At 42.6% G+C, this 12,292-nt stretch overlaps 1 protein-coding gene and 2 long non-coding RNA genes across 6 annotated transcripts in view; 1 reads left to right on the top strand and 2 right to left on the bottom strand.

Annotated features, from left to right (window-relative positions):
• Positions 1-12,292, bottom strand: part of csmd3b (CUB and Sushi multiple domains 3b) — a 349,538-nt gene that overhangs the window by 320,893 nt on the left and 16,353 nt on the right. The gene's annotated exons all lie outside the window — the stretch shown is intronic.
• On the bottom strand, positions 355-3,164 carry LOC111843958 (uncharacterized). Its single transcript, XR_002838282.2, has 3 exons — positions 2,757-3,164; positions 1,645-2,425; positions 355-1,184 (listed from the first exon to the last, which is right to left on the bottom strand). It is a non-coding gene; the product is annotated as an uncharacterized lncRNA (long non-coding RNA).
• Positions 2,984-5,507, top strand: LOC111843957 (uncharacterized). Its single transcript, XR_002838281.2, has 2 exons — positions 2,984-3,399; positions 4,691-5,507. It is a non-coding gene; the product is annotated as an uncharacterized lncRNA (long non-coding RNA).

Below are 12,292 nucleotides of genomic sequence, written 5' to 3'. Positions count from 1 at the left end.
CTACGATACTGGCGTCACCCAGCAAATTCTGCGTATATGCAAGCTCTAAGCATGCACGTATCATCCCTGACTAATGAGGGAGCTCACTGCTACCTCAGTGCCTCCTCGGAGCTGTACAAAGCTCTTCCACCTCTCTCAGAAGCACTTAAAAATGACTAATTAGACCCAGCAATGGCCCCTTCAAAGCCACCGCTGGTCAGTACTCGCCTTTACTTGCCTGTACACCTTCTTGATATGTTTACACCAACAAGCTGGCAAATCCGGACATGTGCTTGGAGGAACTATTTTTATTTTCAGACATTGAAAATAACATTTACTGGCAGGGGAAAGAGTGGAGAGTCTGGTTCGGTGGGCATTTCATATGCAAAGGCGCCTTTGCCTCCGAGTCTGTCTCCGCGCCTCTTCCAAGCACGCAGCTGTGAAGACCCCTCTCCAGGGAAGGAACCTTCCAGAAACTCCAGCCCCCTTTCTGCGTTCACTCTGTAGTTCCGTCTGATTCAGGTCACATATCGCTTGACAGTACAGCCCTTATCTTTATCTGAAGCACAATAAGGGACTAAAGCTCATGCTCTTTTACTGGATTTAGTAAAAAAAAACACATTACATATGTTAAAGATGTCAAAGATAACACAAATTAATCAGAAACAGAAATACATATAAGATCATAAATATTCATTCTATCTGAAAATGTAAATATAAATTTTAGAATAGATCCTATTGCGTAATATTCCGTATTACCCTACGCCAAACAGAGATGATGTTTTCAATGCCCGGATTAAATGAAGCATCTCAGACTCTGAACTGTTAGCCCTTGACAATCTGCAAGCAGGTGGAATAGTAGGTGTGGGCTCTGTGAGATGGGCACCGGATGCCTTAGGCTGGGGCAAAGTCGGGCACCGGGCACATCCATTCACTGCCACCGCGGCTTATCAGCAACACTAAGAATGAGCTGTTTTTTTTTCTGTCAGCCATAGAAAATGTGCCCAGATCCTGCATCCCAGTGTAGCCCCTTCCAAGACCTGACATCTGTTTCTTTTTGTTGCGTTTTCCCTGGTGCTGATGCTGAAACAGCTGTCCCCCTTTTCTGTTCCTCCTCACCATTTTTGTTTGACTCTGTGTCGCAGTCTGCTCTAGGTCCCAGTCTCCCAGCCTGAAGATTGCTGCTTTGGGTCCTAAGAGAGGCCCTGTTGCAGCACCCAGGAGAAGGGCATTGAACATGGATCGCGCCACTAAACATCTGGCTATTAAAATTAGTGAGAATCACAATTTTTTCTACACAGGAAGTACCAGCCATGCCGCTAAAGGTAGTCTGGTATTTACATCATAAATAGAAAAGACCATATTAGAAATAATTATTATTGTAAATGAAGCATTCTCTAACACTGAACTATCCAATTAAGATAAATCTTATTTAAATTTATATGGCCGGCCTTTCAAAATAAGTGGAATTGAAATTCAAACTTTTTTTTCCTCTGGGTACCAAGAAATAATTAAATCAACCTTTTGAGAAACTCCTCTTTTAATACTGGAGTCAGAAGGATCTTAGCAACCCGGTCATTTTTCTGCAAAGGCATATTTGACTTAAGAAACGTGTACAAACAACCAGTCCAAGACCCAACATGCCATATCGGACAAACCCCAGACCTAGAGTTGTCCTCCAAGAAAACCCCGGCTGGAAGCCCAGACAGACTGTGCAGAGAGGTCCTCCAGTAACCCTCTGCTTCGTCATGGCCGTCCAGACATCCAGGAGCGCTTATCTACTGCAAGGCTCCTCAGCTGCCTGCATCCAAGCCAAACCTGCCCCCCCAGGGCAGACCTACTTTCAAAGGGCTGACTCGGCCTCAAAGGAAAACAGGAAAACAAGAAAAGAAATGGCATTTATGGTCACCTAGGCTACCAGTTGAAGTAGCATCTCAGTTCTGCAATGGGAAACAAACACACTTGCTGCTGGACGGTATCGTGGTGCTGCATGTCTGGGTATGGCTCCTGGCCTTCTAAAAGATTATGCTGTACATCTCAAGGTCAACAATCTCCCCCATCCTCTGATCGACTTCAGTGCACTCATGGATGATGAAACGTGTCAGTGCCGCTGACCTTCCTGGATTAATTATTACTTTTAACCTCAGCTAGTAAGAATATATGTCTGGAAAGGCCACAAATACCTCTCACGGTCTTGGCCAGCTTCTGGGTTTGGCTTAGTTGCACTTCCTCTAGAGGCATGCCTCCATCTGTACAAAAACGCTGCGCGCACAGCACGTCTAGTCAAAATACTGCTGCCGCATCTTGGCTTTTCATGAAACAATTTATTTTTAAATGACGACTGCCACAGATCTGGTTGACCAATGTTTGCGTTTATGAAAATAAATATTCAGTGAGTACTGGCACACTCCTGCTGGCTCCTATGCCCCCTTCTGGCCCGAAGGCACTGCAAAAAAAAACCCAATATCTGAGCACAAGTAATAAAACTGCTCTTTGCAAAGTATAACTGCTTATTACAGGACTCCATACATGGGGTTGTGGAAAAAAAGCATTATTGTGGGTTAATGTGCAGCCGCTATACTGTAATTGTAAAACACGACTTGCATTTCTTCTCATTATACATAATTTTCGGAAATTACTGAAATGCTATTTAGAGATAATGGAGAAAATCTGTTTATATTTATTACATTAGCCTATTGCTATGTGCTCAGAACAATTTAATTTATTGCATTTCAGAGGGGGAAAAATATATAATTAAAGAGCATGTTAGTACGTACCCAATCGGGGGATTATATTACTGGATAATGACGTGTTTCAGCTATATTAGCTGCTACCGGATCATATAGCACGAACAGCAGGATGAACCATGTGGATAAAACACGCTTGGCTGATAACCAAGGCAACAAGTCAGGCTGGGTCTTAGATAAGTCAGTCAGCCTAGTACTGGAGGGCTGTGGGAAACAGCCGGAAAAGGAGGTCTACTGGTGTGCGGCGACAGAAGAGGAGGCAATGACAGTACTGTTTTTAGTATGCTGAGAGCGACAGGATTTCCATCCCTTAACGGAAAATGACTCCATTGTTTTGCCACAGTTTATGTAACAGGCACCTCCTCGCAGCGCCTTTTCCCCCCACTGTCGCGCCTAACGGCGGAGCGCACGCGCCCGTCTCGCTCCCGCGCCCGCGAAGAGCCGCCGCCACGCTTCCTTCCCTGAGATGAAAAGCTGCTCTGACCTTATCGCCAAGCCGGGCCCCAGAATGCAAAGCGAGGAGCAGTCACTACACTAGCAGGGAGCGCGCTTTAAAGCGCCCAGATGGGGCCAGCCTCGGCATGAATCGGCGCCGGACGGGAAGCTACAAAATCGGCTCAGCTTATTAACCTTCAGCTTTAACCAAGCCATAGCGAAAAGAAATTTAATTTGCGTAAGTATGTGTGTAGCTACTTCATTATTACTACTTGAAACTAACACGTTTTAAAAAGCAGAAAGAGACCAACAGGCTTGAACGAGTGCCTACGTGTGTCCGCGGATGTGAGCCTTATTGTGAGCGAAGCCAGTATTGACCAGCTAATTCAGCGCATGCATAATAAACGAGGATCCTTATTATAGCGCCAAAGATGTACGGACCGATAAACCCCAACTATTTCAATTTTTATGATTATTCTCTTCAGTGGCATGGTTTTTTTTCATTACCGAGGTACAATGGCGTGTACAGATGATAAATATTCTTATAAGTGTAACAATTATATCTATCATTTGTAGTGATAGCCTTCACTGTGGACGGCACAAAGGCCGCAGTTCTGGTTTTGTGTTCTGGGCAGTGTGCCGGCCGCATAGTAAATTAATTAGATTGGCGCCACGCCAATCCGAGAAGCAGTCCATGGCGACTTCGTGCAATCTCCCCAGCATTTGCTTAATGTATGTCGGACTTTATACGTGCTCTCAAAAACTCACGAAGAAACCAAAAACTAGCAGGAAAGACAGACAGATAAATAAATAAATAAATAAATCCGTTTCTTGTTATGCTGACTAAAAGTAAAAAGAAGGACTGACCAGAACAGTCTCTTCCCTTGAAGTCATGAAAGGAGCTCATCTCAAAATGGGAGGGGGGGAGACCAAAGGAGAAGGAATTAGATCAAGTTCCACGGTAGGATGCTGGACACAACTAAGTCACTCTGTGGCTGTGATATCCTGGACAAAGACAGCTTTTCCTTTCTAAGCTTTTGTTTACACTAGCGGCTAAAACTGTGGAAACACTTCCAATTTTTAGAGACTGCAGAACTTTATTCCAGTTACTCCAGTTACTTATTTAATCGTACAATGTATGATATTTGTAACATTCTTTGTTTATAAACATGACCGGCAATATTCCTGTACTCATTTTTAAAGCGTAATGCCAAAAATACTTGGTGTTTCCACAGTTTTGCCCGCTATTGTAAGTGGCTACCAGAGGTGGAAAGTTTAGCTCCAGAAAGTGCATGTTTTGTTTCAACCAACCAGTTGAGCATAAAGAGTCAGAGTACTCAACTGTCTGGTCGAAACAAAGCTTTGGTTTGGATTTGAACTTCCTAGACATGAGTTTTCCATTTCTGGTGGCTACAATGCAGCTTTGTTAATTGGATGATTATCTATTTCTGTCTAGTATTTAAAGGAGAGCAGAATTCACAGCATAGCAATGATTAGGAATTTTGTCCCTGTGATCCCTCCGTCTCCAGGTTGTCCTTGGGGGATATCCCGACGTTTTGCGTCATCGCACGCCGTGATCCCAACATGACAAACTGATTTGGTGTGACGCTCATGTACAGCCGTGTTCATGTTACATCGGGCTGCGTGACAGACTGCCATCCTTCTGCTTTTGCTGCTATTCATCATCCTGCTTATACAGCCATTACTTGAAGGCCAACCAGTGTGATTCGCAGGGACTGATGGGATTTCATTGACATACATTGACATCGAATACTTAATTTGTCCATTTTCCAGCAGCTTTGTCAAAAAGGAGACTGCAGGTGATGCTGTACTCAAAATAACTGAACAGATTTTTTTTCCTGCTTATATATACATATTAATACATTGCATAATGAACTGAATTCACCTATTTTGTGATTTTTTTTTTTCTTTCATAACTTGCCCTGTTAAATCCCTATACTTCCTATATAGAAAAATTCTGTTTGAAAGTACATTTTTAAACTTAAACTTGTATTTAATATGTCATATTGCCCCATTCAAAACACATCCTTTAAGACAACTGAGGTAATTACAAACCCAACCTATTAGTCTGCCTTGTCCATGCACTTTGTCCAATCAGCTTTATTCCCTATGCTGCAATAAAATTATGCCCAAGTTTTTGAAACATGGCAAAACTAAGCTATTGGCCATTTTCCACAAATGATCTGAAACAAAATGTACTAATCAAGCAGGCCAGGGCAGATAAATCTGCCTGCCAAGACCAGCTGTTTGGGTACAAGGCTGTTTGGGTTCAAGATCATACCTGGATGTGGACTTCAGCAAAAATAATTTTGCAATGTCTTTTAATTACTATATTATGATGGTACCTTTTGGCAGGTTAACATATTAAGCATAAGCAACAGTTTTGCTCTCACTTACTCTCAGTTTTACTTCTGTTTTCATTAGCAAAGACGACGGGGCACGGTGGTTCAGTGTTAAGCACGGTGGTGCAGTGTTAAGCACGGTGGTGCAGTGTTCAGCGCTGTTGCCTCACACCTCTGGGGCCAGGATTTGAGTCGCTGCCTTGATTGCATTTGTGTGCAGTTTACCTGTTCTCCTCATGAAGGTTCTGGTTCCCCTGCCTCTAGTCCAAAAACATGCTAAGGTGAAAAGTAGTTACTAAACCGCCCATAGGCGTGAGTGTGTTCTGCAGTGGGTTAGCGCCCCCATACTGGTTTGTTGATTCCTGCCTTGTGGTTCTGGATCCCCCCCATAACCCTGAAGTGGACAAGCAAGTACAGAAAATGGATGGACAGTAAACAAGCCAAAATATTCACAACTCTTAAAGAAAGAATATGTAATAAGAAAGGTTTGAATTCACTTGTCAATGGACACATAAATGACCATTTAAAATCCGCCACTTTAACTGCAAGCGATTGGACTCACTTCTTCTAAAGAATAACCCCATTCGACAGGTGTGTCCAGTAAGACAAACTGTTTTGTATCCTATCAATCAAAAACTCTACCATCAAACAGCTCTACAGAAGTCTAATGGCTCAAACTGAACATTTGATGGGAAATCATGGCATTTTTTTAAAGTGCTCCATGCCCCTGTGTTCCTCATGAATAATTACCCTCCGTCTCATTCCCTCAAAATGAATACAGCAGCAGCTGATCTTTGATAGACCTTTACAGGGTCACCTGCTGTCTTTCAGGATTTATTGACTAAGTGTTGAGTGTGCAAACGGATCAGATGAAGGGAAAAACCATTCAGGTGAAATAAACAGCGCTTTCAGATTTTCATTATTTCATTAGAGCGGGGGCTTTCATTTTTATGTCATAAACGTAGCGCATACTTGTCAGATTGTGATATATAGTAATTAGAAGGTAATGACAGGGAGCCCAGAGACTGCTGCATGCAAATGCACATCTACAAACTATATTAGACACTTTATTATTATGTGAGTTAGCCCAGGCAGCAATTAAAAAAATTCAGTGGGACTGAACCAAAATAATGAACTTTTTTTTTTCTCCCTGAATAAGGAATATTGTAAATGCATGAAACGATAGCAACTTTCAGGTTAATTTCTTTCCTTCGTAATTAAGTCGTCATACAGCCACTCCCAGCTCAAGTCCTTGTTGCTAATTTATGAAAATTGCCACTCTGTTGAGTGAAAGTGGCAGCTCATTTGCAAATGTCATTTGGTTGGACAACAGGTTGGAAAAAAGTTTTATATGAGCAATGTGAATTTTAATTTTATTCATAGTAGGCATTGTGTGTGTGGGATTAAATGTATTGTAACACATCCTTGAGTCACAGTCTATTTCAGTAGTTAAAATAATTCAATTGTTTTATTCATTACTCTTAATCAGAACATCAGTCATTCATTAAAGCTCTTTTTTCATTTTTGCACACTGTTCTAAAACAATGACTAAACACTTACACAATACTCCCAAGAAAAGTTCAAAGAACAAAAAAAAGGTGCCAGCTGTTTTTTTTGACAACTTTAGATGTTTGATTGGGAAGTAAAGAAACAGGAAAATGTAGAATAAGTAACTACTATAACAAAAAGGGTACCTTTTGATCTTTAAGTTTGGAGGAAAAAACACTTACTGTACTCAGACTAGAAGATTTGTATTGCCAATTACAGCACAGACACAGAGAAATCTGTCCTTGTTACATTAACATACACATTTCTAAACTGATATCACCTCTTCAGTCAGGTCCTCAGGTTATAATAATTAATATTCCCCCATCCAACAATATTTCAATAAAAGCTTCAAATATTTGGGTTTTACAGAGAAAAAAAAACAATTGCTATCAAAATAGCATTTCGCTCTGATATTAATTGCGGCATAAATTTTGATGACACATAATAGATTCACAAATAGCACAGGATGATGCCGTGTTTACTAACAAAAAGGTGAGATTCACTGTTGCACAGAGAAGCGTTCAAGTCGTCAGCATGCAAGACTGATGCAACCAGAGGCAACCTAACTTCTCACAGAATCCAAGTGGGACCCACAAGGTCCGCAGCAGAATATGAATCGTTCCCCCCCTCCATCTTGGGGAAAAAAAAATTATATATATATATATATATATATATATATATATATATATATATATATATATATATATCTCTACCCTACTCATTTAAGCCTGGATTACTTCTCCAATAATGCATAACTGGGAATTTAGGGGAGAAAAAAGAAAGCACGTGTATGGGAGTTAATTACAGTTGCCTTTTAAATGACTGACTCAAGGCTATTAGAAAGTAGCTTTCTTAAGAGGGGGAGACGGCGACTCGCCTGCAGTGGGATGTTTTGAATGATGAGATTGCACAGAGGCTTGTGTGTCAGGATTCCCCGGTGGACGACAGGAGAGAGACTCATTCATCCTCTGATTAAAAGTGGATAAGGCTGGGACACAGCCAGGCCCTCCCAGCAATCCTAGCATGACGACGATTAGCCATGTCATGTATATATTATATTTATACAAATACCCAGAAAGCTGAGGCATCTAGGTGTTAAACCTAGCATCATGCATGACAACGGGCCTGGCGTTAGCGTATGGCACATATCTGCCAGTGTGGGGTTAGCCTGGCTGTGAGAAAGAGGGCGGGACATGCATGGGGCGTCCAGTGTCTTGCCGCTAGCTGCTGCTCCTGGACATAGAGGTTGGGGGCTGGGAGCTGCGGAAATAGCACACCATGCACCCCTCCCTACCTCACCAGCTCCTGATCTGCAGGAATCCTGCCATAATCAGACGTCTCTCTTAGCTGCTGCCTGGTATGTTTTAAGCCCCCCCCCCCCTCTACCTTCGCTCCTACCGCCAGGTGCCCTACCTCAAGCATGCTGGCACTGGCACTCGGAGACGCACTCTTCTGGAAAAGCTTTATCGGCAAGAGCCCACGGGCACAATAGGGCCATTTGCATTTTACACATGTACATGTTTGCTGTCAGGGGGAGGGGGGGGGGGTTGCTTACTTCACCACATCATCCCCTGGGATGCAAAATGAACCATCTGAAGTGACCTAAGAACGGTGGGGTGTGGAGGGGGGAAGCCGTGACATCCACCGTCAACAATGGCGGTAATGGCACAATTTGGTGGCTGGGCTGGAAATTTGGGTCAGTCATCTGAAGTGGCATGGCAGTATATAAATCGGTGAGAACTCCAGGCTCCAGCTGCTTCCTAAGGCATCAGGAGTGTTTGCTTGGTGTCACACTGTCCGCCTCAGGACCCTCATAGCAGACCATGGCCCTGCCTGACCATCTGAGACCGACAGAACAATGTTCTTAAGGGTGGCTGCTAAACTAAACGAATGGAGAACTCAGATCTGTGGTTCTGCAAAATTTCAGCTTTAATGTGTAGGATGGTGATATTAGAGTGAGCAGATAATATATGTCAGGGAGGACACTTTGAGCTAGGACAGGATTTCAAAACTACCATTTCAATTAGGCACTGAGTTCTTGCTGTGTGCTGATTGGTCAGGCTCCTTTAATCATGCATATGTCACTAACGATAACGTGAAACAGCTGGATGAGTCTTTAAATCAAGGAAACAAAGCAAAGTACGAGAAAAGCTGAAGTATTTAGCCAAGGACCGGAGCCTTTTGGTTTTAAAGCAGCTTGTAAAACCTGAAGTAGCTCAAAGTGTCCTCTCTGACATGGATTATGTGGGCACCATAGGTGATACCCAGAGTTGGGTAATTCAGGTCCAGAGAGTAAAAGTCCAGAACGGGATTTTGTTTGAAAAAACCCGTTCAGTATTCTGTGACTCTTTATGCTCAACTGGTTGGTTGAAACAAAATCCTGGTCTGGACTTTTACTTTCTGGACCTGAATTACCAACTCCATGGGACACAAGGACTGCTGCATGTTGTTTATTACAGTATATTGTCAAATATGATCATAAACAACAAAAAACAACTACTTTAGTTGTCATACTGATTCTTTTAAGTAAAATGTTGACATTTGTCCAATAGGAGATATTAATTTTTTTGTATGCTTTCACTATTTATGTATACAGTATGCTTTCACTATTTATGTATACATTACATTGTTTTTCTAAATATTAATTACTGAAAATACAAAAATATAAAATTCTTTATATAGGTAAATATGAAAAAAGTTTTTTTTTTCTTCTAAAATACAGCTATAGGCCTAGCACTTACCATGGTGCCTTTGTGATATTGAAGAGAGAAATCTTTTATTTTTTGCAAACAGTAACTCCTCGCTCTACATCCAGTCTCCGGAGGTGAACTGATGCTGATGAGCCGCCGACATCTTTATTGCAGCTGGGATACAAACATGCGGGATGTCTAGTGGCTAAAATCCATCATGGGGAACAATTCACCATGTGCATTAATACCAGGAAGCCGGCACATTGCAGCAGCCAGATAACAGGGATAACAGCTGCATGATGTTTGGTCACTGAAGTTGTTTAGACAGTAAATTTTCAAAAGTGTGTCAACACTGGATCCGTTGGGCATGGAGTCATATATCCTATACCAGTGTTTCCCAACCCGGTCCTCAGGGACCACCAGCCAGTCCACGTATTTGCTTCCTCCCAACTCCTGGTTAGGAGCAAAAATGAGGATTGTCTGGCAGGGAGTTGGGAGGGAGCAAGAACATGGACTGTCTAGGGGATCCCCAAGGACTGGACTGAGTAACACTGCCAACATGGCTGAAATATGGCCAGCTATCGGGACTTTCAGCAAGCCCTGGCCGAACCAAACAGGCAAGTTTCTTATCAAAAATGACTGCTCTCTCACCTGATTTAGGGTCAGCTAGCACGATCATTAGTGATTTAAGGCTGAAAATATTAAATCCCAATTTGAAAATGGCTTCAGGAAGATACAAGCCTTTCCTTTTATCCCTATGTATTTTTCTGTTCGGTTCACAATATCAGCTAAAGCAAAGCACAACTTTTTGTAATCCATCTATCAGCTGTATGTTTTAATAGTGCAATCTATGAATTATGAGGCCATTTTCTGAAACTCCACACAACCTGCTCCCCTGTTTTACTGTCCCAAATGCACCATGATCACTACAATAATCATCATTATTATTCATTTGGAAGAAAAAAAAATAGAAGCATTGTTAAACGAGAAGGTGGATCGTTCCTCACTGAAAGCTGCAAATGGTACACTGCACTTTACAGTCTCAGTGGGAGAGTCTCACACCATCTCTGTATATTTTTTTACTGTGCTAGAACCATTAGGACAAAACCAGGTTTTTTTTTTTTGGTTTCCCTGTCGGAGGTCGTGTTTACCAGCACGGTGAGTGGAGATGCAAGGAGGATGCTGTTATTTCCAGTCTGGCCCATGAAAGAGATGCTGCTATTTTGCACCTGGCCTCCGGATGACACTGGGGGCCCAGCGACACGCTGCATCCCAATTGAACATGCTAATGAGCAGCCTGGGGGCATGACAGGGGACACTTATCCCCTTCAAGCACTGGAGGGGAGGATGGCCTTCGATGTCAGCCTCCCCCTCCCCCTCCAAGGATTACCCGACAGGCACGGACGCATACGCCAAGCTCGATTCCCAACGATCGCGCAAACCCTAACGTGACATGAAAATACCCTAATTACTCACAGCAGGCCCTACTGTTAGTCCTTAACAAACGTGCTTGTTTACACAGTAAAGTCGCAGGAAATGATGCCAGTCGTAAGCAAGGCGTCCGTCAGTGCTGGATATGATTGGAGATAATTACGGCGATGACGGCGAAGACAGTGGCCCGTAGCGTGGCGCCGTGAAGCTAATGGCCAGCGGTCATGGGAGACTTCTGCTTTCATATCACGCTGCGAAAACTTAAACTACTTCCAAGAACATTTACTAAAGACAGATTACTTCAATTGCAATGTCCATGGAGTTTTTCTACAACTTGAAAATCACACTTACAATAGACAGCATTTACACACACCAAAGATACATACACACACACACAAGCAATGCTCTAATTCAATGATACTCAGCTTTTATACAGAATTTATATCCAATGCAGGATGGATTTTGCCGTGGAGCTGAGCATACGGGCATACAGATCCCACAGTGTCTCTGGTGTGATTAGTGTAAGCATTCACCATGCAGACTGAAGCATTCACAAGCTGGCTAATATATACCCAGAAGGTAAAACACTCATTCATTCAAACAACTGGAAATAATGACTGTTTTCCCTGACGGGGAGAAAGAAAAGTAGAGCTGGGAATGACAGAAAAAGGGCACATACACCAGTAAGGAAGAAAGGAAGATGATTAAAGGAATTTGAAATGAGTGGAGACCTAGTGTGAACACATATGATGAGTATTAACATTGTGGCGTCTCCAACCACAGCTTATTATTGAGATGGTGAAGGATTTTTGTGATTGCCTGATCAAATGTATCCCAACGGTTTTGGGCTTTATTGCAGAGAGAGACACGAAGATCTCAGAGAGCAGATGTTGAAAACGAAAGCAAATAATAGACGAAACGTCTGTATCTTGCAAAGCAAATGAGAAAACCCAGAGAAAACCTGGAAAACTTTATGCGAAATACACATTTTCTGAGTGCTTCGCCCCAGCGTGGGAGCTGAACCCCGCCGTTAAAATCACATCATCACCCAGAGGACAGGCACTTCAAAGTTAAAATGCTGATGGCATCAGATTCCTAC

Source organism: Paramormyrops kingsleyae, chromosome 23 (genome assembly GCF_048594095.1).
Source record: "Paramormyrops kingsleyae isolate MSU_618 chromosome 23, PKINGS_0.4, whole genome shotgun sequence".
NCBI classification, from domain to species: Eukaryota; Metazoa; Chordata; class Actinopteri; order Osteoglossiformes; family Mormyridae; genus Paramormyrops; species Paramormyrops kingsleyae.
This window is presented reverse-complemented; position numbering and strand designations above follow the sequence as displayed.